Source organism: Nuphar pumila, chromosome 11 (genome assembly GCF_984573655.1).
Source record: "Nuphar pumila chromosome 11, dmNupPumi1.hap1.1, whole genome shotgun sequence".
NCBI classification, from domain to species: Eukaryota; Viridiplantae; Streptophyta; class Magnoliopsida; order Nymphaeales; family Nymphaeaceae; genus Nuphar; species Nuphar pumila.
The window spans coordinates 20,712,467-20,737,795 of record NC_143259.1 but is presented as its reverse complement, the minus strand read 5'-3'; the positions used below and the strand labels follow the sequence as shown (position 1 = coordinate 20,737,795).

At 43.1% G+C, this 25,329-nt stretch overlaps 1 protein-coding gene across 1 annotated transcript in view; it reads left to right on the top strand.

Moving 5' to 3' along the window:
- The window catches only part of SRS2 (P-loop containing nucleoside triphosphate hydrolases superfamily protein), a 148,925-nt gene that overhangs the window by 85,320 nt on the left and 38,276 nt on the right, over positions 1-25,329 (top strand). The gene's annotated exons all lie outside the window — the stretch shown is intronic.

Here is a 25,329-nt window from a genome sequence, read left to right as displayed (position 1 = left end):
TGAATAGCACTAAAACATGCTCTATATTTGGGTGAAAAAGAGTCATACGATATGAACCTAGAGGAAGCTTTCCTATGTCTTTCGGTCCTATGTAGGTTCTCCTCACCTTGAGGAACAATCTGACTATAATCATATTTTTCAAGAGCACTTTGGAAGGTGTTTCTATCTCTATGAACATAAGTGATAGGATCTCTAGATGGTCCCTCATCGATATGTTGATCAGAGGAGGAGAGCATATGAATGATTTCCTCAATTTCATTATCACTTGAGTCATTCTAACTTGACTCATTATCACTAGTATCATCATCTTTGACTAACAGTTCAAATAGAAAAGAATAGTCTACATTTTCATTATGTGATTCTGGGCTTTCAAAACCACTAAGATTTTCCAAAAAACTCACATTTCTGGAAACATACAATTTGTCATTTTTAACGTCATAACATCGAAAACCCTTTTGGGTTTCCGATTAACCAAGAAAGGCACAATGAATGGTTTTGGGGGAAAGCTTATCATTTTTATCGGTAAGGACAAAACATTTACATCCAAAAACCCTTAACCTGCTATAATCAGGTTCTTTTTCGTATAACTTTTCAAAGGGAGAAATTTATTCAAATTTTTTGATGGAAGTCTATTTATGAGATAGACTAAAGTAAGGGCTGCCTCAACCCATAGTTTCTTTGGGTTGTTTTGAAAAATGAGCAACGTTCTAGTTGTTTCAATAATATGCCTATCTTTTCGTTCGACTAACCCATTCTGTTATGGGGTTTTCAGATAAGATTTTTGATGGAGGATACCATAATTTTCAAGATAACTCTTGAATTCATTTGAAAGGTATTCACCTCCAGAGTCGGATCTAAGAATTTTTAAACTTTCATTGAATTGATTTAAAATCATCATATGAAATGTTTTAAACGTTAAAAAAACTTCATGTTTATGTTTAAGAAAGTATATTCAACAAAACCTAGTATAATCTGTTAAAATATAGCTTGCGTATGGATCTGGATCCAGATCCATACGCATGGTATGTTAATATAACACATGCTGTATTTTTCTCATTAATGGCATCCTTGTAATATCTCTGATATTACAAGGATAGTTGTATAACTGTTGATTTATTTATATATTGGTTAGGGCTTGGAGGTCGTGCATTCTTTTGCCGCCCCAGCCATTGTGTTCTCTCTCTCTCTATGTGTGTGTGTGTCCTGTAGATGCTATACCAGATCTCAAAACTGTCATGGTATCAGAGCAGACGTGAGGAAACTCTGAAATAGGAGATCGTGAACAGCGTGCGTGAAGAAGATCTGGAATAGCAGATCGTGAACAGCGTGGGTGAAGAAATTCTGAAATAACAGATCGTGAACAGCACCCATCTCTCGATCGTGAACAACAACAATCAGCAGATCGAGAACAGCGTGTTCAGCGTGAACAACGTGTTCATCCCAAATCTCATCAGCACCCATTTACCGATCGTGAACAGCAGCAATCAGCAGATCGAGAACAGCGTGTTCAGCGTGAACATCGTGTTCATCAGATCGTGAACAGCGTGTTCAGCGTTGTTGAGAATATGTGGTTTTAAGTAAAGTTATTTTATATTAAGATGCTATTTGTATTTTTGGTTTTTATAATGGAGCTTTATTGTAATTAGGCTTTTACGCCTCTCTTTATTTAACATAGAGAGAGGCCCTAATATTGAATGAGTGTTCTGAGGTTTTCTGTGCAGCCGTCTCTCTCTCTCTCTCTCTCTTTCTCTCTCTCCTCTCTCTCTAGGACTCAGTTCTTCTTCTACATGGTATCAGAGCCATGCCGATCGTGGGAGCGTGATCGAGGCTCGATCGATCGTGGAGGCCATCTTGATCGTGATTCAATACCTAATCAGATCGTGATCAAGGCCACCAGATCTGTCAACAGATCCAATGAGTAAAAGAAATCAATACCTAATCAGGTCAGCGATGTAAATTTTTTTTTATCTGCTGACAGATCTGGTCACGCTGCTGGTCGTGGATGCTAGCTGTAAGTTCGTGGATGCGTGCTGTGGGTTCGTAACTTCTTGTTTTATTGTTTCGTGACTACCTACTGCCTTGGTGGTATTTCCTGCCGTCAGTCTCGTGACTACCTGTTGGGAGTTTGATTGCTGTTGATGATTCTACATATGGTTGGGGCCCTGTTTTGTTTATCTTGATATCGTGGCTGTGGGGAGTTTGATTGGTGTTGGTACAATTTGCACTGAAAATGTCGTGATTTCAGGTCGTGACTTCCTGTTTTTTTTTTTTTGGCAGCAATCCAACACGTAGTGGTGTTGTTCGTGAAGAAAAAAAAATGAATGACTTATTGTCGAACTGTATATGTCTGGGGAGCTGCCCCTGTTATGAAAAAAAAATATTGCTGCATATGCAGAAGTCATGTTAGTCGTGATTCACTGACGTGCTGAATTATCTTTCTGTTTGTGGGCTGCTGCTCACTACTGTCGTGGTTTTTTTTTTTGTTCGTGAGTGAACAACTGCTGATTGGAATATCAGTTGGAGTGTGAGTGTAACACACGGTTCTTCCCTGTTTAGTTTGGAGACTGTCCAGTTTTTTTAACCAGGAGTATGGCTGAAACTTCGAAAAGTGATTCAAAATTGGAACATATTGGAGAATATAAGGCATTTTCCAATCCCTTTTCGTACGGCTCGTCTGTAAGGTTAAATGAAACTAACTATGCCAGGTGGTCCTGAACATTTATGATGTCGGTATCTGGACATCGTAGAAAACATATCTTGTTGGAAGATGAACCCACTGAAAAGGTGGGAAGATATGTTACCTGGGATGAAGATAATGATATAGTTATGTCATGGATTATGCATAGTGTCGAACCCCATATTGCAGATGGTTTAATTTATTATAATACAGCCAAACAGATGTGGGACAATCTTCGAGATACATACTCACAAGAGACTAATGTGAGTCGTATCCTACAAGTCGAACAGAAAATATACAATTTACAGCAGGGAGATCAAACCTTGGCCCAGTATTATGCCTCCGTAAAAGCTGCGTTTGAAAGACTTAATGCTCACAGACCTCTCTGTTGTTCGAAACAAAAAGATCATCAAGAACAAACTATGGTTGCTAGGTTTCTTACAGGTTTATCTTCATAATTTTCTGTTGCAAAAGTCCAAATGTTGACTGGTTCGGATGTACCTACTCTTGCTGAGGGGCATATAACCGTCTAAGCAGACTTGCGATATCTCTTCCACATTCTCAGCCTGTGACTCAGTCTTCTGCCTTAGTTGTCTCATCTGGTTATGGATGTGGAAATCTTCAGAACATCAGAGGACGAAGTCGCGGACGAGGTGTGGGAGGCAAAGGAAAGCTTCAATGTACATTCTGTGGAAAATCTGGACATTTAGAAGATCGTTGCTCGGATAAGCATGGCCGACCAACCTCCTCTTCAACAAAGTCATATGCTCCTAAAGCTAATACCACTACTCTCGAGGCAACAAAGGCACAAGAAAATATCTCTACAAGTGACAGTAGTATAACCCTCAGTCGTGCTGAATATGATGAGCTGATAGCTCTTCGTCCTTTGAGTTCTACCGCTCCTGTTGCTGGTGTTGCCTATTCAACCGGAAATCTTCTACATCCGACTGACCGTAAGTGGATTATTGATTCTGGTGCATCCAGACATTTGTGTGGAAATTCACTTGTTTTTTCAGATCTAAAGGATATTAAGGCTCAGCTTGGAGTCTCATTAGCCGATGGGAGTACCTCCCCGGTTGTTGGTCAGGGAAATATTTCTATATCCTCCTCATTACAGTTGAAAAATGCTCTTCATGCTCCAAAATTTCCTCAAAGTTTACTTTCTGTTAGTTGCCTTGTAAAAGAACAAAACTGTAGAGTAATATTTGATCCAATGGGTTGTCATTTTCAGGATTTGCTAACAGGGAAGAAGATTGGTGGAGGCTATGAAGAAAATGGAATCTACTACTTACATCATCCAATGGGTACTGTTCATGTTGCAGTGAAACATTCATTTAGTCCTGTTCAGTGGCATCGTCGTCTTGGTCATCCTTCATTGTCAAAGCTTCGTTCGGTCTTTCCTCAGATTCCCTCCACCACATCATTTCAGTGTGAAGCATGTCAGCTGGGCAAGCATCATCGAAGTTCGTTTCCTTCGAGTCAGAGTCAGTCTAGTAATAAAGTCTTTGAACTTCCTCATGCTGATGTATGGGGTCCTAGTAAGATTCCTACTAGGACTCAGTGTCGATACTATTTAGTTATTGTTGATGATTTATCTAAGTTATCATGGGTGTTTTTAATAAAGGAACGATCTGATGTTCCAAATATTATCAAATCTTTAATTCTTGAAATAAAAACTCAGTTTGAATCTAGTGTCAAGATTGTTCGCACTGATAATGCTCTCGAGTTTAAATAAAAAAGTCTGTTACAATTTTACCAAGATAATGGCATCCAACCCCAAACTTCCTGTGCCTATTCATCTCAACAAAATGGGGTGGCTGAGCGAAAACATCGTCACCTACTTGATGTTGCCAAGACTATTATGATTCAATCAAATGTTCCTGCGTTATACTGGGGAGATGCAATTACAACTGCTTGCTATCTGATCAACCGCATGCCTTCCTCTTCTGTGGGTGATCAAATTCCAATTCATATCCTAAAACCCAATACCCCTCTCTTCTCCCTCTCGCCCAAAGTGTTTGGATGTATTTGTTTTGTACACAAACTTGGCCCTGACCGAGATAAATTAGCTACTCAAGCTACAAAATGCATATTTATAGGTTATCCCAAAAATCAAAAGGGATATCGATGCTATGATCCTACTTCTCGCCGAGAGTATGTCAGTGCGGATGTATCTTTCTTGGAATCCACTCCATATTACTCTAATACCGGTTCCCCGCTGCAGGTTGATCCAGTTGAGTCTTGTCCATTACCTATACCTCCATTTCCCTTGGAATCCGTGCCCTCATTCCTGAACCACACTTCATCCTCTTCCAGATTTCATAATCCTCCATTGGTATATGTGCGTAGAGATCCACCTCCGCAAGTGCCTCCATCTTCTTATTCCCCTGAGGTAAGTTCTACTGACAATAATGATCTTCATGATGATGATAATAGGCCGATTGCTCTACGAAAGGGGACACGACAATGTACCTTATATCGCATATCTCATTTTGTCTCCGAAGCCAGAATTGGAAATCAGATGAAATCTTTTATTTCAGCTTTATCTGCTGAAGTTATTCCTCTGAACTATCAGCAGGCAGAGTTTGATACTCGCTGGAAGATGGTTATGCAAGAAGAAATGGATGCCTTAATATCTCAGCATACTTGGGATCTAGTTGATTCCCCAGCAGATGCTGACATTGTTGGATGTAAATGGGTATATACGATAAAGTACAAATCTGATGGTTCAATTGAACGGTACAAGGCCAGATTAGTAGCCAAAGGGTATACTCAGACATATGGTATTGATTTCTTTGAAACTTTTTCTCCTGTTGCACGGATGAGTACCATTCGTCTTGTTCTCTCAGTAGCTGTTCAGCATGGTTGAAGCCTGTACCAATTAGATATGAAAAATGCATTTCTCTATGGGGACTTATCTGAGACTGTTTACATGCAACAACCTCCAGGATTCGAGGTTGAGGGGGAGTGTCAGAAGGTGTGTAGATTGAAAAAGGCAATTTATGGCTTGAAACAAAGTCCTCGTGCATGATTCAGAAGTTGTTTGAAGTGATGTCATGTTTTGGCTTTAATAGGTCAGCAGCAGATCATACATTATTCATAAAAAAACTAGCTCTGGCATAGTTGTTATGGTGGTATATGTGGATGACATCATTCTTACAGGTGATGATGTGAAAGCTATTGAAGCCACAAAGGCTTATCTTCAAAAACATTTTGTTACAAAAGACCTTGGTTCACTCAGGTATTTTCTGGGTATAGAAGTTGCCAGGAGCCGTGAAGGGATGGTTTTGTCTCAACGGAAGTATGTTCTTGACTTATTAAAGGAAACAAGAATGTTGGGAGCTAAACCAGCAAATATTCCCATGGACCATAAAGTTCAGTTGTTTGAAGAAGGGTCAAAACTGGTTGATAGCAAAAGTTATCGCTCCCTAGTTGGGAAACTACTGTATGTAACTGTAACCAGGCCGGATATTGCTTTAGCAGTAAGTAAAGTCAGTCAGTTTATGGACAAACCAACTGAGGTACACTGGAATGCAGCTATTATGATTCTCAGATATCTAAAATCTTCTCCTGGAAAGGGGTTATGGTTCAAGAAAGGTGGAACTCTGGATATAGTGGCCTATTCTGATACTGACTATGCAGGATCTGTAGTAGATAGAAAATCTACCACAGGATTTTGTGTGTTCCTGGGAGACAACTTGATCTCTTGGAGAAGTAAGAAGCAAAATGTGGTTTCTAGGTCGAGTGCAGAATCAGAATATCGGGCTATGGCCCAAACAACTGCTGAATTGATGTGGGTTCGTACTGTTCTTCTTGATCTTCAGGTGAAGGTTTCCTCTCCCATGACCATGATGTGCGATAACAAAGCTGCAACATATATAGCGAACAATCCTGTATTTCATGAGAGAACAAAGCACATTGAGGTTGATTGCCACTATGTAAGGGATATGGTTCAAGCGGGTCATATTACTACCCAATATCTAAAGTCGGAAGACCAAGTTGCAGATATGTTCACAAAAACCTCTTGCCAGACCAAATTTCTCAAAATGTTGTGACAAGCTGAGCATGATTGATATCTATGCTCTAGCTTGAGGGGGAGTGTTGAGAATAGGTGGTTTTAAGTAAAGTTATTTTACATTAAGATGCTATTTGTATTTTTGGTTTTTATAATGGAGCTTTATTGTAATTAGGCTTTTACGCCTCTCTCTATTTAACATAGAGAGAGGCCCTAATATTGAATGAGTGTTCTGAGGTTTTCTGTGCAGCCGTCTCTCTCTCTCTCTCTCTCTCTCTCTCTCTTCCTCTCTCTCTCTCTCTCCTCTCTCTCTCTCTCTCCTCTCTCTCTAGGACTCGGTTCTTCTTCTACAAGCGTGAACAGCGTGTTCATCCCAATCTCAAAGAAATGAAATCTCCCCTTCTGAAAGTTGGTACCTTTATTTTCCTTTCAGCGTGAATAGCGTGTTCATCGACTGTGTTCATCCCAAGTTCCTTCTTTTCTGTTACTCTATCGTCTGTGCTGGTTCCAATTTTTTTTTCTCTTGCCTAAACATCACCAACTGCTGTTTCCTTTCCTCTTTGCTGTTTTAGTGTTCTTTGTGCAACACTTTTGGTCGTACAGGTATATGCCCTATTACAGTTTTTACTGATTGATTAAGTGATCTCAAATCTGTTTATTTCTTTTCATTCATCGTGTTTTGCTTATTCATTATTCCACTGATATGGATTATTCTTCATCTTCGTCATCCGGTCCCTCTGCCAATTTCTTGAGTCAGCTCGTTACAGAAAAACTTACTCATTCTAATTTTTTGACCTGGAAAAGGCAAATCCTTCCTTTTATACGGAGTCAGGATCTCGATGAACATTTAGATGGTTTAGTTCCTATACCACCACAGCTTATTTTGCAGGAAACCAAGGATGAGAAGGGTGACACAATTACCATTTCCATTAAGAATCCAGAGTATACGGCTTGGAGGAAGCGGGATCAATCTTTGGTTGCTTATATTACGTCAACACTCTCTCAAGAAGTGTTGGTTACTCTTTCAGATTGCACTGCGGCAGATCTGTGGAGTAAGTTGTCTCAGACATACTCTCAGATATCAGAAGCCCGAGTTATGTACTTAAAACATGAATTTCAAAGTTTGAAGAAAGGCTCCATGACAGTCATGGAATACATAGGCCGCTTGAAGAGTATCACTGATCAATTGGCTGTTGTTGGAAGTGCTATTGCAGATAAAGATAAAGTTCAACAACTTCTCAATGGATTGGGTCCTGATTTTGACATGTTTACCACAACTTTATCATGCCTCCCTCACTTGCCTACTTTTGACGACCTCCAAGCGAAACTTCTTCAGCATGAGATGATTATGAAGCAAAGGGCAGAAGGAAATGAATCAGCTCGTCCTCATTCAGTTTTGGCCATGGACACTTCTGTAGGTTTTGGACGAGGGAATGGAGGGCATCAAGGAGGCAGAGGCCGCGGACGTTTCGGGCAGGGAGGACGTGGTATCTTGCCTACACCTAATATTTCAGGGGCTTTTAATACAGGGAATCAGAGGAGAGTGCCCACTTGTTTCTTATGTAACAAAAGAGGACATGTGAAAGCTGATTGTTGGTTCAATCCACAAAATAGAGGAAAAATAAACAAAATTGAGAATAAATCAGCTACTGCTTTGGACACAAAAGTGCCATCCACAGATGTGCAACAACTTTTGTTATCAGCATTGTCACAGATATCGATCAAGCAAAATGAACAAGGCGAATGGTATGTTGATTCAGGTGCCGCCACACATGTTACGGGTAATGCGGGTAAGTTATCTCACTTATTGCCTTACTTTGAAAAAGGTAGTATAGTTACGGGAGATGGAACTTATCACTCCATTAGTCATACTGGCAGTGCATATATCCCTATGTCAAAGTCTTCACTTCACTTGTCCAATGTCCTTCTTGCTCCTAATATTAAAAAGAACATTGTTTCTGTAGCTAAACTTGTTGACGATATGAATTCTTCCGTCGAATTTACTCCCTCTTCTATTTATGTTAAAGATCTACGAACGAAGGAGACGTTCGCTAAGGGGGAGCGACAAGGAAACATGTACGTCTTCAAGGAGATTCCTTCAGTGTCTTCGTCTTCAGTCCCAGTCCTCCAGTTGCACTCGTCCAAGCATTCTTCAGTGTCTTCGCCTTCAGAGTCTTTGTTTTTTCCTTCATTGAAAGTTTTTAATTCATCTCATTGTAATAAGCCAGATATTTGGCATAGTCGTTTGGGACATTGTAGTCGAGGTTTCGTTGAAAATCTTGTATCTGATGGTCTCCTTCCAGAGTCTAGTTTATGTTCATTTTCTGATGATAATAATAAATGTTCTTCATGCGAACTCTGCAAAAGTCATGTTCTTCCTTTTCATATTATAAATAAAAGAGCTTCTGTAACGCCCCAAAATCGTCGACTTGAAACCTTTTATGAAAAAGGTTGAAAGCTTTGAAATCAATCATTTATCAGAGTTTAAAACAAAAGTTCAGCGGAAGATCAGGTTCAAAACAACAAGTCCCTAGACCTTGGGCACATTACAACCAAAAAGCAGTTTCCCCCTTACAAACCGATTTGCAAATCAAATAGATATTTTATTGAAATTAAAGAAGAACCACATTTTTGGTAATACAATTTTAGAAATGCAGAGTTATAATCGAAAGAGATACTTTCAAAGAAACCTTGTACCATCTATGAACGCAACGTCAGGAAAGGGCATTCCCTTGAATGCATCGCGTCATCATGCCATCGCAAGCTGTCTCAACCTGTTCACCACCTGCCCATGAAAATGGGTAAGTCACACAACAGACTAGTAGGGGTGCAAATGACAAGAAAGAGCAGAAGCTACAATAAGTAAGATAAACGCTATCTCAAGCAGAAACAAGCAAGACTAGCAGATCTAACCAAAAGTGCTGTGGAGTAAGCAAAGCTCTAGTAAAACAAACAGCTACGTAAAAGAGCAGGAAGGATCAGAGTGCTGAACAAACAACTATAGCAATCTCACAAATATAATGGGTGAAGAGTAACTAACTCTATCCACCAGCCAAGCAAAGCAATTTTATAAGACAGGTATTCATAACACCCGTAATACATATACAAGTACCATTATATGGTTCAGCCTATCGGCCAACAACTACATTAATCGTGAGGCACAAGCTATTGCATCACAAACAATTTGTAAGCTACACAGGATAAGCAATCAACTACTATGAGAAGCTAGTTATCACCAAGCACAGAACTGCGTAAGCAGTTTAACCAACAAGGGTAACGCCTCGACAGGCGTACCTAGCTCAACGAGTAGCATACCTAACTACCGAGCTAACAAGCAAGCAAGCAATGCACGTCACAATATGCATATCTCAAGATCATGTGCATAAGTTATATCTTGTCTCATTACTGAGCAGGCCGTTGTGGGTACGCACAAGGCAAAACGTAGAAACAACCGAGATCGATTCGGGGGTCCATTATGCTATGTATTTTATTATACCCCGAATGACTGACTGAGTCCGCTTCCTAAGGGGACGGTCTGTGACCAAGAGAGTAAATCTCCAAAGGCAAACAAAAGGCCCAATGGATGCGCATCCGTACTTCTGCAGAAGTGGCCCGAAGGATTTCCCCTAACCTCCGATGACTGGGGAAGGTCGGATCTTTGCCCGAGATTGCCATATATGACTGTCCATCAGAGTTTTGTACCATCCATCCTCTCTCTTGATGAACCGTTCCGAATGAGCACGACAGAGGGTTTCTTAACCGCCGTTCCATTCTCATGCTCTGGTCTTTCGACCCATTCGAGCATCTTGCCTGTGAAGGCGCATGGTTATTATTTAGATGTGTTATACGCGTCATTGCGCGTTCAAGGCAACCAAACAATTCACATCCTACTCACCGCAGGACGCATCGTAAAAATGCATAGTCACGCTGAAAGGGGGTCAAACCCTAGTGAGGGTAGGAACATCACTCTTGTGATCTCAAACACATGCCATTGCATGTTCGAGGCAGACATAGACCTCTCATCCTACTCATCGTAGTACGCAACGTACCTGTTCAAAAGTACAACCACGATGAGAGGGGTATGGATCTCTCGCAGGAAATCCCAAAGCTTCTACTTTATAGAAACCCGCAGTGAACTCATTCCAGTTCCAACTGATCGTGCTTGGGTCCTTTAGACAATTGCGAACAACCCGCCTATTAGGCGAAAGCAACATAACAGGATTAACTTAATGTGTCAATACACGCTTAGAGGTTACTGTAGACCTCTCGTTCTGCTCTCGTAGTCCAAACTCATCGTATGCGACTAAGGGTACAACTATAAGAGGATGAACATGGATCCTTCGTAAAAGATCCAACAATACCTTCACAAAGGAAGGCACTACAATCTTGGTTGAACCAGAAAGCCTAGAAACTATGTCTCGTATCAGAGATGAGGTAACGTCGATCTAGTGATGGCGCAAGTACCTCGTTAGGATCCCCGCCCCTATTCGCGCACAAGATCCTAAATAAGGTTATCTAAGTCGGATCGAATAGGCAAACCTTGTAACACATCAATCCCCAAATACATCAATTTGGGCGGTCCGACCGCTACCTCTGTTTTACAAGCTATACATCTTAAAAATAGATTTGCACCCAAGATGATGTCTTTTGAGAACTGAAGTGCATAAGTGTGTGTCGTGGCTTGTAAGCCAAGTGAGACAATATACACTATGCACTCGAAGTTGCACTCAGGGAGTGCCAGCTGACAAGAGGCAAACTCATGCACATACTAATACGAAGGCAAAACGAGGGACAAGACTCGGTGGGCGAAACCGCACTGCGAGGGTAGAACGCTAAAGGTACTCACGGGGTATGAGATCATACCTCAATCATCGTAACGCACAAGCAGGCAACTACGCAAGCAACTCGTGAGGTAAGAGATCCTATACTGACTACGCAAGTGTAAAAGACGACTCACGAGGCATGGGGTTGCACCTCGATAGATCAATAAGCACAAGCAGGAAAAGGAGCATGCGACCGAGATAGGATACATGCACGAACAAGGCATATGCACGAAGCGTAGCAACAAGGTAAAGACGAATACATACAAAAGGTAAGTGCAAGAGCAAGCACGACAACATAGGAAAGTAAAATACGGAGAGTGAAGCAGAAGCAAAGCCATGGCGCATAAAGCGCGGGGCAACAAGTAAATGCAGGAAGTAAAGTGCAAGAACGTAAAAAAGGACTAGGATCTACATCCTAGAGAACAAGGCAGACATAAGCAAGTAAATGCCAAGGCGCAAAGCGCGGGGCAGCATGAAAGTAAAGTGCGGAAAAGTAAAGAGGACAAGGATCGCGAAACAGCGTCCTTGAGTTAAAAGACATGAAATGTAAAGACAGGAATGTAAAGCCTAGGCACATATAGCGCGGCGGCGACAGAAAGGAAAGTGCAGGAAAGTAAAGAGGACAAGGAGCGCGAAACCGCGTCCTTGAAGGTAAAGACATACGTATATATATTATACGTATACATATATCGTCCTCTTTTAGTTATCTTTCTTATTTTAGTATTTATCAGTTCATTGTCCTTTCACGCAAGAATCCCCTACCTTAAGGGGTTGCGGGTCCTCGTACGCATGCAGCGTAGGCAAGCAAGAGCTCGAGCCACAGAGGGCGAGCTGGATCCACCGTTCAACCTGGAGAGCTTAGATCATTAGCATATGCCGAAAATAAACAAGCAACAAGGCCTCCCTGCCTGCAGGAGGCAGATGCAGAAACTCTGCATCTTGCAGACAGGGGTGCCAGAGGCAGGGGCCTCAGCCCTGCTTCGCAGCAACAGCAGAGGCAGGGAGCAGGAGCTCCCTGTCTGCCAGGCACAAAGAAAGGCAGGGGAGGGAGCAGAAGCTCCCTGCCACACCTGCCACAACACAAGCCAAGGGCGCAGCCCCCTGCCGACAGCAAGAACAAGGCAAGGGGGCAAAGTCCCTTGCCGGAGAACAACGAAATGCAGGGGGAAGGGGGACAGAACCCCCTGCCGAGAAGGAATAAGAGAACAGGGGGGCTCCGCTCCCTGCTGGGCCACAAATGCAGGGGGAACTCCATCCCCTGCAGACAGGCACAAGGACAGGGGGACAAAGCCCCCTGCCGAGGAGAGCAACAAGCGAGCAGGGGGGGCTCCTCCCCCTGTCGGGAGAACAACGTAAGGCAGGGGGCGAAGCCCCCTGCCGGAAAAACAAGAGCAAGGATAGGGGGCCTCGCCCCCTGCTGGCAGGCACAACAGAGGGCAGGGGGAGCTCGCCCCCTGCCGGGAAAGCAAACAAAGGCAGGGGGATGAAGGCCCCCTACCAAAACAACAAGAAGGGCAGGGGGGGAGCGAAACCCCCTGCCGACAAAGCTAAAGGCAAGGGGACGCAGAGCCCCCTGCCGACAAAGCAAAAAGGCAGGGGAGGCTGAACCCCCTGCCGGCAAGGCAAAATGGCAGGGGAGGCGAGCCCCCCTGTCGGCAAAGCAACGACGACAGGGGGCTCAGTCCCCCTGTCGACCGATACAAAGAGGAAGGCAGGGGGTTTAACCCCCTGCCGACAGGGGCTCATCCCCCCCCCCCCCCCCCCAGCCGTCTAACGGCAAAAAGAATGACAGGGGGCGGAACCCCCTGCCAAGAAGAGCCAACGACAGGGGCCCCAACCCCCTGTCGACCCAGAACAAAGGGAGGCAGGGGGGTTTTGCCCCCTGCCAACCGGCGCCGATGACAAGGGGCTCAGCCCCCTTGTCGATCTACCCAGCACACAGGAGAGAGAGAGAGGAGGGTTATACCTCCGAGACCACAGCGACGGGGGAGGAGCCGAGTGGAAGAGGCGCTGATGGCTCCGACGTCAGGGTCCTGACACAGCCGATCGCCAGACAGGAGGAGATCCAGCGTCATCGGGGCTGGAAGGACGAGGCCACCGGACGGAGGGTGGTGGCGCTGCCGAGGCTCCCAGGCTGCCGGAGCGTCTGCCAGACGCAGGGAGGAGCAGCAGAGAGGGAAAGAGGTCGGCGGCGATGATGCCGGCTATCGAAGGTCGGCGGCTGAAGGGGAGACAGCAAGGGGAAGAGGGGTGGTCGGCAAGGCTCGAAGGTTGCCGGCGATTCGTCGGTGCTCGAGGTCGCTGGGGACGCAAGCGGCGAAAAGCTCTGACGACAGGGGCTCTCGCGCAGTCGACTGGGTCACGGGTGGCCACCGAGGAAACCGAGGTCGCAGGCGGCGGCGTCGAGGACCGGGAGTCGTCGACGCCCAGGGATCGTCGATCGTCGGGGAGGCGGCCTGACGGGAACGCTCGCCGGCGTCTTTGATCGCTGGCGGCAGCGTGAGGGGCGGGAGATCGGAGCAGAGGAGAGAGAGAAGGGGCGAGGGTTTTACCCCTCGCCCGAGACACCTGCGTCTTTTTAAAAGACGCAGGTTCTCGAGAGTTCGAGAACCCGGGTCTGGGTTGATCTCGGGTCCGGCCCGGATCCGGCCCCGACACAGGGGTCAGACCCTGACTCGTGTCCGACACGTGCCGGGCACGTGTCTGGCACGAGTCAGACGCGATTTTTTTTTCCCCACTGGCTTTACAGCTTCAAAGCCATTTGAGATTATTTGTTCTGATGTTTGGGGACCCGCACCTATTCCCTCTCTTTCTGGCCGTCGTTATTATGTTATCTTTATTGATTCCTATTCCCGTTATACTTGGATATATTTCTTAAAACACAAGCATGAAGTTTTTCAAATGTTATCCACGAAAATTACATAATATGAGAATCCTCCTTTAGATATCACAGGAGCGGGACCCCATACATCAGAATGAACGATTTCAAAGGGTTTTGCTGAAAACATGGATCTTTGAAAAAAAGAAAGACTTTTCATCTTCCCAAAAATACATTCATTACATACAAAATTTCCTTTACAAAGATGTTTAATAAAAGGCAAATAAGAGATTTTAACAATGTTGAGATGTCTCAGTCTCTTATGCCATACATGAATATCTTTGTTTTGAACAAAATTACAAAATTGATTCTTGAGAACTTGAGACAATCAACGTAGTAGAGGTCTCCTCTCCTAGAGCCTTCCTCAATCAATCTCTCGGACCGACGATTCTGAATCCAACATTTATTAGAAGAAAATTTTATTTCGCAACCATGGTTCGAGAGTTGAGAGATCGAAAGTAAATTTAAATTTAGTTTTGGTATAAGTCAAATTTTTTTCTAATAAAAATATCTTGTTTTTCAAAATTGCCTATTCCTTTAATTTCAAGAGGTGTTTCATCTGCCGTTGAGACAAAAGATGGAAGATAGTTTTTAGAAAATTCAGAAGCAGAACAAACACTTGGGGTCATATGAAAAGATGTGCCAAAATCTAAAAGCCAAGATGTCTTACCGGGAGGTGAGGAGGTAGACATAGCAGCTCCGAAAATGCTTTCCTTGAGAAGAGGTTGTAAAGCTTCTACGATTTGTTGAAGAGAAAAAGACCCATTTGATTGTGATGGCCGTTCCTTCGGTTGAAATGACATAGTCATTGCAAGAAATTTCTTTCATTTTGGGCAAATAGGCTTAATATGCCCCGGTTCTTTAAAAAAATGACAATTTAATTTGCGATAGTCTTTTTTTCCATAACGATCATTTCATTCTTGACCTTGATTCTTGAAATGAGGTGGTTTGTAGGTCTTCACATTATTTCCCGGTCTTGACACAACATTCACCCCTTCATAATCTTCTTGAGTCGAAGATGTAACAAGAATGCTAGGATTACTCTTACTTTTTCTCATACGGGTTTCCTCCCCACTTAATTTAGTGATAACATCTTCAATTGAGGGAGATGTGATAGCGGAGAGAAGAGAGGGACCAAATTTGTTCAAATTCGGGTCTAAGTTCATTTAGGCAATTAAAGAAACGATCTTCCTCAATTTGTTTATGTCTTAATTCGATCGCTTCACCACTCCACTTTGGTTCAAGCATAGCAAGCTCGTCCCAAATGGAAGATAACTTGGCAAAGTATTCCTGAATAGTCATCTCATTTTGTTGGAGGGTCAATGCCCTCTTTTTGAGATAATATTTGTGTGGCAAGTCTCTTGAAGTATAGATTTTTTCAAGATATACCCAAGCTTTATAAGCTTTTTTTAACTTAATAATGTTACATGGATCTTGGTTTCAACGGATGAAAAAATCCAAGACAAGATCTTGATGTTTTTCATCTCCCATTCGTCATGCTTTCTTAAGTAATCTTCAAGAGCCCTTTGTCTTTCTTCCCCTTCAAGGATCTTAATATCCCCCTTTTCAACGATTGTAATTTTTGGTCCGGGTTCCGGTATCGAACCTTGAACATACCCCCAATGTAACGCCCCAAAATTTCAAACTTGTAAACCTTTCAGAAAAACAAACAATAAAAAGAAATCTCTTGTTCTCAGAGAGGGTTTATGAAATCAACGGAAGACTATTCTTTTGTTAATTTTAGAAAGGCAAGCTGATAACTTTGGGCGCGTTACCTAATAGAACCAAAGCGCACAACCCATGCTACTTGCAAACACTTAGGAAAGCTACTTTCATTTAAGAAGTTCTCCAAATAGTACAAAATTCAGATATCCCAAGGAAAATCCGTTACAAAACCCCAAACGTGCGAGCTAAAGAAGAATGTCTTGGAGTCATCTTGCTATCGCGCCATCGCTCGTGGTGTACCTAATCATCACCTGTACCCATAGAATGGGTTAGTTTCACGAAAACTAATAGGTGCACAAGAGAGACTACAAGAAACTGAATTATGTATATTTAATTCAGTAGGTTACACAGTTTAAAGCAGATATGCAGTCAAACAGGCAAGCAATGCACGAGGTAAAATAGTGCAAGCGCGTAAGTAGTACAAGCAAATAAGTAGTACAAGCGAGTCAGTAATGCAAGCGAGTCAGTAATGCAAGCGAATCAGTAGTGCAAGTGAATTAGTAGTGCAAGTGAATCTCACGATCCAACGACCCGTGTAAACAGACTTTATGTTTCGATATTACTGGCCTGCGGGTACGCACAGGCAAAATGTGGAAACAACTGAGACTAGTTCGGGCATCTGTTATTCTATATATTTTTTTAATAACCCGAATAGCTAGTTGAGTCTGCTCCAAAGGGGTTGCTTTAGCCGAGAGAGGATTCCCCAGAGGAGGCAGCGCCACAGATGCATCCAACTTCTACAGAAGTGTTGAGTTAACTATTGTAGCCCCTTGCTGACATCTGAAGTTAAGTTCCTGTCAAAACTCAATCCTCTCAAGTACATTCTCGAGCAACCCTTTCTCAGCGGACGGATTGTCAAATGACAAGTCCTACTGATGCAATATGACTTGAAATATGTCTCTCAATAATCGATCAAAGGCCAAGCAATCACAGATCAATTAGCCGGCTTTCCTTTAGCAGATGAAGTGAAAGCTGAAGATGACTTCTCAGATAAACAAATTTGCAATATTCAACAATCGCCAATATGAAATTTATTCTTCGATGGTTCAAAAAACATGGCAGGAATAGGCATTGGGATCTTATTAATCACTCCTAAGAAAGAGATGATTCCCTTCTCCCTCAAGCTCGATTTCTCATACATCCACAACATGGTCGAGTACGAAGCTCTGATACAAGGCCTAAGAATTTTGCAAGACTTCAATGTCAAAAGAGTATACGCTCATGGCGACTCATTGCTTGTTGTCAATCAAGTCCAAGCAGAATGGCAGGTTAAAGATCAAAAGTTGCTTCCTTATCAGAAGATTGTTTTAACTGCGATGATCGGATGAGACGATCGTGCGACCTCGAATAGTGTTAAATGCGCAATTGTGCAATCACATAAATGGCCTCACATTCGCCTTCACAGGCAAGATGCTCGAGTGGTTTAAAGACCACAGCATAGGATGAGTCGTTAGTTAAGTAACCCCTAACGCACCCATTCGCTTCTGGTTGTTCTGTCAAGAGAGAGGACAAAGCGGTACAAAACGTCAATTGACAGGTTGTTAACAACCACCCCACGGGCAAGCTCCTCAATAGAAGCCTCAACAGGAATGTTTCACAAAGACGTAATGTTTATCTTTTGAAACAACAGTACCTTGTGCCAACATTGTGCATGCGATTTTCTAGAATCTCATCTGCTATCGGGGTATCTACATGCCTCGCATGACTTGATACTGGCCTCGATAGACGGAATACAGGTTTCTCAACAGAACCCCGTTAAGTAGTTCGCTCGAACCCCAACTCGTCTGCAGGACTGCATACTCGAGTCAGGATCCTTGCGAGGTATCCCTCTCCTTAGACGAGGATGTAACACTAGCTCCCAACTCAACTCTCGCCGCAAGAGAGAAAGTGGTAAATGCCCCTTGCATCCTCCACGAGGATGCCTTTAAGGCATGTGCAAAGAGCAAGAACCTGCACATCATCTGCAATAGCAAGACAATACCAACACATGCAAAAGCAAGAGCCTAGGCGCAGAGCGTGACAACAAGGTAAAGGCGGTAAGCAAAAGTGCAACACTAAACCTCGACGCGATGCGTGTCGGCAAGTAAAAACTGTAAGCAGGAGTGCAACGCAAGATCTCGACGCGATGCGCAACGGCAAGTAAAAACTATTAAAAGGTAAAGGGCAAGGATCGCGAAACCGTGTCCTTGAGTGAAGTGCATACTCGTATAAATATATATATATATATATTAATTTAGTGATCGTTTTTAGTTTAATTGAACTTAATTCAATTATCCAAGTCTTTCGTGCTGTCTTCCCCTACCTTGGAGAGTTACGAGCTTGCTGGCGTCTGCGGTGTACACGATTGACGGCTCGGGTCGCGGAGCACGAGTGAGATCCGTCGTAGCTGCAAATATGCGATATTAACATGCAACCCAGACAAAAGCAAAAGCAAGGAGAAGATTCGACTTCTCCGATACATAGGGCTGGGGCCAACCGTCCCAATTGACTCGAAAAAAAGATGGGACAGGGCCAAATGACCCTTGCCGCCAAAAGAGGGACGTAGTCAATGCGAGCTGATAACTCACGCTTACTAGGAATTCCTCGTTGAAGACCAACAATTGCAATGATCTATCCCCATCACGATGTAGTTTTCGAAGATTACCCGGGCCTGTCGGCCAAGGGTATAGACTTGTGCACAAAGGGCAGGGGGCCATCGATCTCTGCTGGCAAGCAAAAATGGCAGGGGCCTTTTGCCCCTGCTGGAACAGAAAAAGAGCAGGGGCCGGCCCCTGCTGGAACAATAAAAGTGGCAGGGGCCGATGGTCCCTGCTAGAACAAAAAAAGGGACAGCCCCTACTAGAACAATAAATAGGGCAGGGGCCTTCAGCCCCTGCTGAAATAAACAGGACAGGGGCCGATGGCCCCTGCCAGGAAAATGAGCAAAAGGAAAGAGGCGCAGGGGCCAACAGCCCCCCTGCGACTTTTGGAAGCAGAGGCAGGGGCCAAAGGCCCCTGGTCGGCATGCTAAGCAGGGAAACGAGACAGGGGCCCGGCCCATCCCCTGCCGTTGCAGAGAGCAGGGAGGGGTCGTGCCCCTCCCCTGCTAAAAGTGGGCACAGGGAGGGGGTTGGACCCCCTCCCGTTGCCACACAGAGAGGTGAGGGAGAGAGAGAAGAGGGGAAAAGAGGGGAGAAAAGGAGGCAGTGGCGTACCAGGGGGTTTTCGGAGGAAGCTCGCCGGAAGCAAGGGGGTCGCCAATGTCGGTGGCGGCGGCTATCGGGGGTCGCCGGCGTCGGTGACAGTGGATGAGCGAGAGAGAGAGAAACGGAGAGACAGAGGGAAACGAGAGGGTCGGTGAGGGAGAGAGTGAGCGAGAGATTGCAGAGAGCGAGAGGGTAAGGGAGAGAGACGAGAGGGCGAGAGGCGGTGAGGGGGGTTTCGTAACCCTTCTCCTGCCTGCCTCACTGTCTTTTAATGACAGCGAGGGGTGATGGCCTCGGGTTGGGTCCGGATCCGACCCAAATCAATTAATTTTTTTTTTGAAGTTCTTACACCCAAAGCCCCTTTCTTTTAATATGGGCTTTCATATTTTCGGCCCAAACACGATAATTTGAACCATTAAGTTTAAACCCAAGGGAGAAATGTGAATCCTTTTCGCCCATTAGAGAGGATAGAAGTTGAAAAACAACACGTACCTCAAAAGATTTTCAAGTTTTTCTTGACAAAAGAGGCTTCTAAAATATTGCCTGAAGAAGATGATCCACTTCAAATTCCAATAGCTTGAAGGCATGTTTTTTGAGGCACTAAAAAAAAATGAAGAAACACACGATCCTCCTTCAACGGGGCTTTGATACCATGTGAAAGTATCTTCAACAAGATACTAAGATCAAGACCTTAATATTCTTGATAACAAATACGTGCACACATGCACAATAAGAACACTTAGAACACTTTGTGCACAAAAGCACAAATCAATCCCACAAATGCACTAAAAGAATAAAAAGCTTTTATTGAATGCTTGGGCTTTGACCCAAAGCCATACCTAATACAAGAATGAAGACCCTTATTTATAGGGCATTAGTGGGCCTTGGAAGGGGCTCCACACATAGTCGTTGGAGCCCCTCCAACGATCACAAATGTGACCGTTGGAGGGGTCCAACGACTATTGTGTTGGCCTCTCCCAAGGAAAGTACAACTTATCTAATAAAAAAAAGAATTTAACGAAAAAAAAAAGAAAATACAAAAAAGAATTATAATCATATTCACGAAAAAGAATATGCGTAAAAAGATGAAACTACCCCTACGACTATCAATACAAAAATATATATTTTATATATATAATAAGTAGATACATATACATATATATAATATATGTATATGTATTACCTTATATATATAAAATATATATTGGAGTACATGAAATGGATTACATAATTTAACACATCTTGGGAATATGGAACAATGGTTGGACGTCTTTCTTTGCATTTTTGCAAAATTTTTCTTTTTTGAATTTCTTTTAGTTCAACAGTAACATTAGCACAAAAAATGGCAGTGGCATGAATAAATGAATAATCACGTGGATGTACATTTTGACGAAGACCTACAATATGTTGCTTAAATCTATCCAATCCACCTCTAATAATAGCAACACAAAATGTAACACCCAAAAAATCCCAGACTCATAACTTTTAGGAAAATTTTTGAAGCCTTATAATCATTCATTTATCAGAGTTTTTAATAGTAATTCAGCAGAAAATGGTATTTTTGAAACAACAAGTCAACGGACCTTAGGCGCATTACTTGCAAAACCTTTTCCTTTACACAATGAATTTGAAACTCCGTGCATTCAAAACCAAATAGATTAAAACGAAATAGTTTTAATAATTTAGAGTTTATACTAAAGATGAATTTTCAAGGAAACCTTTATGCAAAATTACAGAAATGTCCTCAGGAGCGAAACGTCAGGGAAAGAGTCTCATCTTGATACCATCTCGCATCGTGCCATCGCTTGTCTCGTAAACCTAAACGTCACCTGTACCCATAGGATGAGTCAGTTTCATGAAAAATTGGTGGGTGCAGAAGCAAGACAATAAAGAACAATTCTAGTATAAGCATTTAATTCATACGTAATTCAATAAGTAATGTGAATAAAACCAAAATATGCATTTAATTAATATATGATGCACAATTCAACAATTAATATATCTAACATATGCATCTGATTCATTCATGATACGCAATTCAACAAGTTAACGTGAACAAATTTAGATTCGACAAGTAATATGAACTAATCTAGATTCAACAGTTATTTGTTCTATTCTAGCTTCGACAAGTAATATGAACAGATATAGATTCAACAAGAAATGTGAGCAGGATAACTTTGTTTCAATATTAGTTGTCCTGTGCGTATGCATAAGGCACAAAACGTAAAAACAACTGAGACTAATTCGGGGGTTTATTATGCCATGTATTTTCGCTAGCTGAGTCCGCTCCTAAAGAGACGGCCAGTGACCGAGAGAGAATTCCCCAAAGGCATACCTAGCAAGGGATGCATTCATTTTCTGCAGAAGTCTGTAGGATCTACCACCTAGGATAATTTTCGGTAGTCCCGTCTCCTAACTCCGATGACTGTGGACACTGAGTCATTTGCTCGAGGGGTGGTTGTTAACAACCTGTCCATCAAAGTTTTTGTACCATCCCATCCTCTCCCTTGACGGAAAACAACGAAGTGAATGTGTGCATTAAGTGTTATTTGACTGAAGACCCATTCTGCATGCTCTGGTCTTTCAAACCCACTCGAGCATCTTGCCTGTGAAGGCAAATCATCACCATTTATATAATTTTTATTTCATCATTGTGCCTTTGCACGTTGCGAGGTTACCATAAACCTCTCATCTAATCATCATAGTGCTAACATGTTGTGCCTGTCTAAAAATACGACTAAGATAGGAGGGGAATAGGTTTCTCAGCAAGAAACCTCAACTTTAATGTGTTGTGAAAGAAACGAGGTAATCATTTTAGTTTACATTTGACATGCTCTGGTCCTTTAAACCAACACAAGTATCTTGCCTGTGAAGGCGAAACATCACTATGTAACTGATTTCCACAAAGTGCCATTTGCACGCTTCGAGGTTACACAAACCTCTCATCCAATCATCATAGTATAAACATGTCGTGCTTGTCTAAAAGTACTGCTACGATAAGAGGGGTATTGGTTTCTCAACAGAAACCCCAACTCATTGCTTTGTAAAAGAAACGATGCAACAAATATTTAGTTTGACGTGATCTAGTCCTTTTGCTTATGCAATTTGCACGATATGAGATTGCCACATATCTCTCATCCAATTTAGCGCAGTATCAACATGTTATGCATGTTTTGCGATACTGTTTACAATATAGGTTTCTCAGTAGAAACCCCACCCAAACTCATGCTCATACCCCTAATTGGGGTTATCCGAGTTGTATTGGAATCTCAAACCGCAATTGTAACACACTTCTCTCAAATGCACCGACTTGGGAAAACTTAGTTGTTATTTCACAACCTATAGGCTCTTAAACTTTACTTTGCAAAACTGCGCGTTTGAAAAGTTGAATTTGCGCAAGGAATCCTCTTTTTTAAAGAACTGTAGCGCACAAGCGCAAACTCAAGTGTTTTTGGTAAAAGAGCGAAAATAGGTTACGCTCTTGTGCGTCCTGCGAGGTTGCATTTAGGTAAATACATATATTACAATGTAACCCCAACTTAATTTACAAAATCTCAACGTTCTGTACCTTTGGTCGGGGATATCCGAGTCATTATCGAATATCAAAACGAATGATTGTATAAAATTCTTAGGGTTACGTGGGGTAGAGGGAAATACTTGGTTGCAAATGTGCAACCGCCAAAAGTTTGATTTTTGTATTTCGAAACAACGGGTATTTCAAATATTTAAATCTTGCATGAAATCTCTTTTTATTAAAGACTAAGCAATGATGCGCAAATCTGCGTCTTTAAGAGTAAGCGTAAGCCTGTGAACATTTTAGCGCAGCAGCAAGGTAATTGACATAAAGCGAGACTAAATTGCATAAACAATGCATTATGTATCATACCGTATATCGGCTAAATAAACTGCGTAAGCAATGCACGATGTACGAAACCGTACATCGGCCAAATAAACGTGTGAACAATAGCATGTGCACGTAATAGCGCGGTGGCAAAGCAAAGACAAAAAGTAGTGAGTGCGAAAGCAAAAGCCTGTGCATTAAAGCACAACGACAAAAAGCAATAAATGCGAAAGCAAAGAGCCTCTGCACTAAAGCGCGACGACAAAGTAAAGACAAGAGGCAGTAAGTGCGAAAGCAAAAGCCTATGCACTAAAGCGAGGCGACAAAGTAAAGACAAGAAGTAATAAATGTGAAAGCAAAGAGCCTCTGCACTAAAGTGAGGTGGCAAAGTAAAGACAGAAAGCAATAAATGACAGAAAGAAAATGATAAGGATCACGAAATCACGTCCTTGAGTTAAAAACGAACATTTATATATATATATATATATATATTTGTACGACTTTCTCCTAGTGTATTTTAGTATAATTGCTTAATTTAGTTCGTTCATTATCCTTTTGCACGACTTTCTCCTACCTTGGGGAGTTTCGGGGTTGCGGGCGCCTCAGAGTATAGGTGACGAAGGGCTTGGACCTCGCGGCACGAGCGAGATTCGTTGCACAAGCTGCAAAAAGTAAAAGGTAAGAACTTATCCAAAAAATACTAAAATGGTCAGAAATAAAAAAAAAGGGATCGAGACCCGAAATGGGGAAGGGTTGCGCCCCTGCCCTCTGATCTGACAGAAGAGGGAGGGGGCAGGAGCACAACCCCTGCCTGCTGTACGGTTTGAAAAAGAAGCAGGGGCAGGGGGCATGCCCCTGCCCGTCGGCCTGCTGAGGGGAAAGACAGGGGGGTTGTGAGCTTGATCTGGCTGCCGAGCCTGACCCGAACTGTGGCAAGGGACCGAGCCTAGGCTCGGTCCTTTCCCAATGCTGGGCTGGACTTGGTTCAGACCGAGCCCAACAACAAGACAGGGTGACCGAGTCAGGCTCGATTCCCTTATCAAGCAGGGGTCGAGCCTAAGGCAGCAATAGCAGTGCTGCGCTGGGGACCAGGCAGGCATTGTCGTGAGGTGGGATCTTGGCCCTACTGCACTCCATGGTGGTGCACTGGGTGACTGGGCCATGACCACCGAGGGCAACCCAGGCCAGAGAGAGAGAGCCATGGTTGCGCCAAGGGCCAAAGCCCCTGTCGGCCACAGGCGGCGGGGGGGGGGAGAGAAAAAGAGGGAGAAAGGAGTAGGGGGGCAGCGGCCCCCTGCTCACATGTCGGAAAAAAGAAAAGAGGGGCAGGGCATCACACCCGCCCGCCAACCGGAAAACCCAAAGAGGAAGAGGGGATAGGAGGGTCAACACCCTCCTGTCGTGGGTTATCAGGGAGAAGAGAGGGCAGGAGGGCGCAACCCTCCTGCCATGCTTTAACAGGGAGGCGAGGGAGGAGGGGCGGCACTCCTTCTCTGCCTCTGTTTACCGAAAACAGAGAGAGGGTAGGAGGGTCGCCCCTCCAGGATTGACTCGTTTATGAGTATCTAGCCTGAACCCTTGCTCAGGCTTGGCTCATTTATATTCTCGGAAGAGTTCGAGCTGATCTAGCTCAACTTGTTCTGCAGCCCTAACCTTAAGATAGACAACTAAATCAAACTATCATGAGATAGCGGTAAACAGTAGGATCACTATGCAACTGTCCATTATCTGGTCTAAACTGTGCATTGACTTTTGTTGGTGAATCAACATGCTTCACATCATCTACTAGTATAGCACATCCCACCAAGTCAACTAGATACCTGTGCTAATTATGGTAAATACCTCTTTTAGAGTGAGCAATTTCAGGCATAGTCACAAATCTCGCAGATATTTTGAATATCGCACAAAAAACATGATATATATGAAAAAAACAAAATATACATGTATAAAACACGACATATTCAATATATCACTTTAAATGTCACGGTTATATCATAAGTTTTTAAAAAAGACGTTAGAACACAATGGCATCTTTTTGATGGCGTGTTTCTACATTTATTCTTCTTTTTATACAAGCATTAAATGCAAATGCTGCATAGCAATGGCAGGCAGTATTGAATGCTGCCCACCCATTAAACTAATGAAAGGGTTTAGTGTGCATGTGGGAGGGGCACTCTCAAATGCC